The sequence below is a fragment of the Schistocerca nitens genome, chromosome 10 (assembly GCF_023898315.1).
Source record: "Schistocerca nitens isolate TAMUIC-IGC-003100 chromosome 10, iqSchNite1.1, whole genome shotgun sequence".
NCBI lineage: Eukaryota > Metazoa > Arthropoda > Insecta > Orthoptera > Acrididae > Schistocerca > Schistocerca nitens.
The window spans coordinates 219947131-219953410 of NC_064623.1; the positions used below are offsets into that span (position 1 = coordinate 219947131).

General features: G+C 38.5%; 1 non-coding gene across 1 annotated transcript; it reads left to right on the top strand.

Moving 5' to 3' along the window:
* The first annotated feature begins 5949 nt into the window (after positions 1-5949).
* Trnam-cau (transfer RNA methionine (anticodon CAU)) lies at positions 5950-6021 on the top strand. Its single transcript has one exon. It is a non-coding gene; the product is annotated as a tRNA-Met (tRNA).
* The last annotated feature ends 259 nt before the right edge of the window (positions 6022-6280 follow it).

Sequence of the window (6280 nt, forward strand, 5' to 3'; positions counted from 1 at the left end):
AGGGAGCTTTCAAGCTGCGTAAGGCACTATCACAGTTACGTTTACAGGTTGTGTTTTCACAGTATGGAATTGTACACTTTTATTGTTATACTAGGTTAAATTTGGTTACACTACCTGTAAAAAGTTGTTCTTTACACATTCTTATGGATAATAAATATCGAAGCTGCTTGTTTATACTTAAATTAATGGATAATACGAATAGCAGAAACTTGTTTATAGTTAAATTGCTAGATTACTTACGTAGCTTTTTACAAATTCATCAACAGTATAGAAATCTTTTCCTTGCTGCCAAGATTCTATAATTTTTCTGAACTTATTAGTATTTAACTCCTAATCCCACTTGGTAATCTGTTAAAACGGGACCTTCGCGCATACAGAAAGTTTTTTTGAATGTTTGTACACCTAGGCCATGGAATATTCAAAGAGTTCCTATACCTAGTTCTGTACGAACCTTCGATTTTGTGTCATGTTTATCCCGATTGTTCTTAGTGTGCATAAAGGTGTGAAATGTGTGTAGACGTGGGACAGTCATTATTTGGTTATCAGAGAAATACATTTTGCATGGAGTGTTGGGTCTTAGACCGCACCCACACCTAATAGTTTTTTTTTTTCAAATAAAAGCCCTTTTGGCTGCAGCATAGTTACCCCACATCATTCTCCTTAGTTTATATGTGTGAGGAAAAAGGCGTAGTAGGCAAGAAGTAGCTGTTTTGCCCCAACAGATGTTGGGATAGTTAGTCGCATAAATTATCTGTGTATGTTTTCCAGGCTAGTTTTCTGTCTTGTGGGATACTCAATAATTTGACAGAATCTTTGCCAAGGCAGTCATCATCTTTTAGGGAGAACACTACACTCTCGGCTTTGCTGTTGTTTAATTTAAATTCATTTGGCTTAAACCAGCAAGATGCTTTGCCCGTCGAAAGTTTATTCATTTCGTCCATAGTAGTTTTGTCATTATGGGTAGTAATAAATGGGATATCGTCTGCTTTGAAAGGTAGCTAGGCAAATCATTAACATAAACAATGAACAAAAATTATCCGAGTACCGATCCCGGAGGCATTCTCATTATAATGTTCAGAAGCCAACGTCGTGTCGGTTATCCCGTACTGTTTATTTCCAAGAATATTATCAGATATTGTGTCAAAGGTCTTTGTTAGATCAACCGACGTAGCACACGTTTATTTGCTTATGTTCAAATCCCGTGAAGAGAGTACAACAATATCCTGCACTGCTTTAACCGTGGACTTACCTTCACGAAATCCGTATTGTACCTGATTTTAGAGGCGATAGTTCTCAAAATATTCAGTTAAATGCTTTTTCATTATCACCCCACTGATTTTTAGATAATATTACAACTATGGCAATGAGTCTATAATCTGGTGATTCCCTATCTCCCTTTTTAAGCACACGTATAATTACAGTTAACTTTATAAAACGTCGGGAAAGGTACTTCCTTCAAACATCCAGTTTATAAGGTAGTGCAGTGGATGGCTTATTATTCCTATAATATGTTTTACAACAAAGATGGAGAGAGGCCATTACAGGCTTCAGTTTTTCAGTACTGAGTTTTGCTGCTAAATCTACTACATCCTTAAGGGGAGCCGGAACGATCCATCTCCTCCATGTTAATTTTAGCAAATAGAAGGAACATTTTTTCTAAAACCATTAAACATATTGCTCTGAAATATGGACTACATGTTCAGTGAATATTTTTCTACAAAGTTATAATGCCATGTTAAGAAATATTTATTGGTTTTTGTTTTACAATTTTTTTTAAACAGATGCTTATTTTTTCTCTAAAATTTTGCACTTTTTCTTCTATAGCTCTTGAATTATACAACATTTTTTACAAATTGAAGGAAAAGAAGTAAACAATATTGTGTATAAATTTCAGTGATATACTGTTAGCAGCTTTTGAGAAAATGTTCCTCAAAGATGAAAATTTTAAAGTTATGGGAAATGGCACCCATAATACCTCTGCAATCTATCAAGTTTTTTAATACATTGCTGCCCCATATGATGGCTTATCAGCATCCTCTTCTTTTTCCAGTATTAGTTTCCTTTTCACTGGTCTTTTCTTCCCTTTTGCTGCATGTTGTAGGCTTTTGTCTCTTCTCCCTGCACCTCTTAGTCTTTCTTCATCAATTAGGCGCATTGTGGAAATGGTGTTGTGTCCTGGTTGGAAACCTAAACGTTTCAGCACATCACATTTGATAATGTTTCCTTCATTGTATGTTGCCACTGCATCATACACTCCAAAAGGCAATGTTTTAAACTGTAAAAACACTCTTTTGGGAATCCTAATCCAAATTAAATTATTTACACTTTCAATTGGATTTTGTGTTTTCCCATGTAAACACTCTTTGCTGTGATAAATCTGTGAATATGGGCTTAGTTACATCAATTACAGCATTTGGCAAACTGTTTTTATGGGCATATTCCTTTCCTGATTGATACTTACAACATGAGTCATCACATGTGGCGCACAGTGCATGTTGTGGGTGCTCATTTGGTGATGCAGTATGAAAAACTAATGCCCATACTGCTCTCCTCATATGCCCAATGCTTTTTGTATTTTGCCTAATTGCACATCCATAATACCTCTGCAATGTATCAATTGCTTCATCTGTCAATCTTCCTCTTCCTCCAAGGGTCTTCACCATCACTAAGCTTCTGGGATCCTAATGTCTGCTTTTGTTTGCGCAAGCGAGCCCCAAGCGCTTCTGCACATGTCCAATGCACTCATGTTTTTTTTTTTTTTTTTGTTTTTTTATGTGAATTTCATTGCCATAAGGACCTGGATAAACTGAAAGAACCAGAGGTTGTACAGAGTTTCAGGGACAGCGTAAGGGACCAAATGGCAGGAATGGGGGAAAGAAATACAGTAGAAGAAGAATGGGTAGCTTTGAGGGATGAAGTAGTGAAGGCAGCAGAGGGTCAAGTAGGTAAAAAGACGAGGGCTAATAGAAATCCTTGGGTAACAGAATAAATATTGAATTTAATTGACGAAAGGAGAAAATATAAAAATGCAGTAAATGAAGCAGGCAAAAGGTAATACAAACGTCTCAAAAATGAGATCGACGGAAAGTGCAAAATGGCTAAGCAGGGATGGCTAGAGGACAAATGTAAGGATGTAGAGGCTTGTCTCACTAGGGTAAGACAGATACTGCCTACAGGAAAATTAAAGAGACCTTTGGAGAGAAGAGAACCACTTGTATGAATATCAAGAGCTCAGATGGCAACCCAGTTCTAAGCAAAGAAGGGAAGGCAGAAAGGTGGAAGGAGTATATAGAGGGTTTATACAAGGGCGATGTACTTGAGGACAGTATTATGGAAATGGAAGAGGATGTAGATGAAGATGAAATGGGAGATAAGATACTGCGTGAAGAGTTTGACAGAGCACTGAAAGACCTGAGTCGAAACAAGGCCCTGGGAGTAGACAACATTCCATTAGAACTACTGATGGCCTTGGGAGAGCCAGTCATGACAAAACTCTACCATCTGGTGAGCAAGATGTATGAGACAGGCGAAATACCCACAGACTTCAAGAAGAATATAATAGTCCCAATTCCAAAGAAAGCAGGTGTTGACAGATGTGAAAATTACCGAACTATCAGTTTAATAAGTCGCGGCTGCAAAATACTAACGCGAATTCTTTACAGACGAATGGAAAATTTAGTAGAAGCCGACCTTGGGGAAGATCAGTTTGGATTCCGTAGAAATGTTGGAACACGTGAGGCAATACTGACCCTACGGGTTATCTTAGAAACTAGTTTAAGGAAAGGCAAACCTACGTTTCTAGCATTTGTAGAATTAGAGAAAGCTCTTGACAATGTTGACTGGAATACTCTCTTTCAAATTCTGAAGGTGGCAGGGGTAAAATATAGGGAGCGAAAGGCTATTTACAATTTGTATAGAAACCAAATGGCAGTTATAAGAGTTGAAGGGCATGAAAGGGAAGCAGTGGTTGGGAAGGGAGTGAGACAGGGTTGTAGCCTCTCCCCGATGTTATTCAATCTGTATATTGAGCAAGCAGTGAAGGAAACAAAAGAAAAATTCGGAGCAGGCATTAAAGTCCATGGAGAAGAAATAAAAACGTTGAGGTTCGCCGATGACATTGTAAATCTGTCAGTGACAGGAAAGGACTTGGAAGAGCAGTTGAACGGAATGGATGGTGTCTTGAAGGGAGGATATAAGATGAACATCAACAAAAGCAAAACGAGGATAATGGAATGTTGTCGAATTAGTTCGGCTGATGTTGAGGGTATGAGATTAGGAAATCAGACACTTAAAGTAGTAAAGGAGTTTTGCTATTTGGGGAGCAAATTGACTGATGATGGTCGAAGTAGAGAGGATATAAAATGTAGACTGGCAATGGGAAGGAAAGCATTTCTGAAGAAGAGAAATTTGTTAGCATCGAGTATTGATTTAAGTTTTAGGAAATCGTTTCTGAAAGTATTTGTATGGAGTGTAGCCATGTATGGAAGTGAAACATGGACGATAAATAGTTTAGACAAGAAGAGAATAGAAGCTTTCGAAATGTGGTGCTACAGAAGAATGCTGAAGATTAGATGGGTAGATCACGTAATTAATGAGGAGTTGTTGAATAGGATTGGGGAGAAGAGAAGTTTGTGGCACAAGTTGACTAGAAGAAGGGATCGGTTGGTAAGACATGTTCTGAGGCATCAAGGGATCACCAATTTAGTATTGGAGGGCAGCATGAAGGGTAGAAATCGTAGAGGGAGACCAAGAGATGAATACACCAAGCAGATTCAGAAGGATGTAGGTTGCAGTAGGTACTTGGAGATGATGAAGCTTGCACAGGATAGAGTAGCATGGAGAGCTGCATCAAACCAGTCTCAGGACTGAAGACCACAACAACAAGGTTTGAGTTCCTCTACAGCTTTATATCGCTTATAATCACCATTTCCTAGATAGTTAGTGTATTGTACATTATACCACTCCTGTAATCTGGAAAAAAATTGCTTTCACTCTCTCTACTTCCATCACTCCACTCGTGCTGTGAAAATTTCCTTCAAAACCTTCACTGTGTTCGTCCTTGGTATTGCCCTTACATCTACTATGTTTTGAGAGTATAGTAACATCGATTACTTTGCAACTGTCTCCACTGGTAGCTGTCACAACTCCATTTAGAGATTTATGACCACGATGTTGCCATGATCCATTTAAAGCAACAGTTAAATCTCTACAATTCCCATTATCTTTCACAGCTTCTTCAACTGCTTTCGTCATTGTTGCTTGAGCAATATCTTCAGCAGAAGGTCCCACCAATTTATTAAAAAATCCAAACTTGGTTGGTGATTTTGGCAAGTTCATAATTCCACATAACATTGTCCCTGCAGCATTGCCCTTGCCAGAAACTCCAAATAATTTTATATAGAAAAACACCAAAAAACGTTAATTTTGTCATTTTCATCGTTCCGGCTCCCCTTAACGCAGACAGATTTCATTTTGAACTCACTGTTACTCTAGTGGTTGGATTCCAAGTGTGCACCCAGGATAGGCAACTAAGGCTGGTTCAGTGTCATTATTGGCTACTATCTCATGATCATCCTGTTGCACATTTCACAGAAGCTGACAAAGTTAGATGTGACTGAATCTTATAATATGAACTGCGTGGTGAGAACTTCTTTCAGGTAGAGATAAAAATGATGAAATCCTTTGTACATGAATGGTTGATCACATAATCTGCGGCAGATCAGTCAGTGAGGAAAAGAACATACCATGTTAAATCTGTTAGAACTATTACCGCGTATGTATTGTACTTGGAACGATGCTGGAATCGTAGTAACAAGTATTCTTTATTTGTAGTGTTCATAAAATAATAACGTATGGTAAAGCTTATCATTATTAACGGAACAAAATGCTTCGTCACGAAACAACCGTGTCAGCATTGAAGTTTGCGTATGATGGCAGCAGCTGCACAACAGCAGAGTGGCGCAGTGGAAGCGTGCTGGGCCCATAACCCAGAGGTCCGTGGATCGAAACCACGCTCTGCTAAATATTTTTTTTTTTTTGAGGAAATTTTCGCCATTGTTAAAAAATGCTAACTACAAAATATTTTCCCGTATAATGGCCATATTTCTAGAATGATAGTCAAATTGCTAGAAACGAAGTCACAAAAAGTAGCTAGCAGATCAAGAAGTGGAAATACTCCATAGGAACCAAATAAAGGATTTAAAACATAGGTGTGCCGGCCGGAGTGGCCGAACGGTTCTAGGCGCTACAGTCTGGAACCGCGCGACCGCTACGGTCGCAG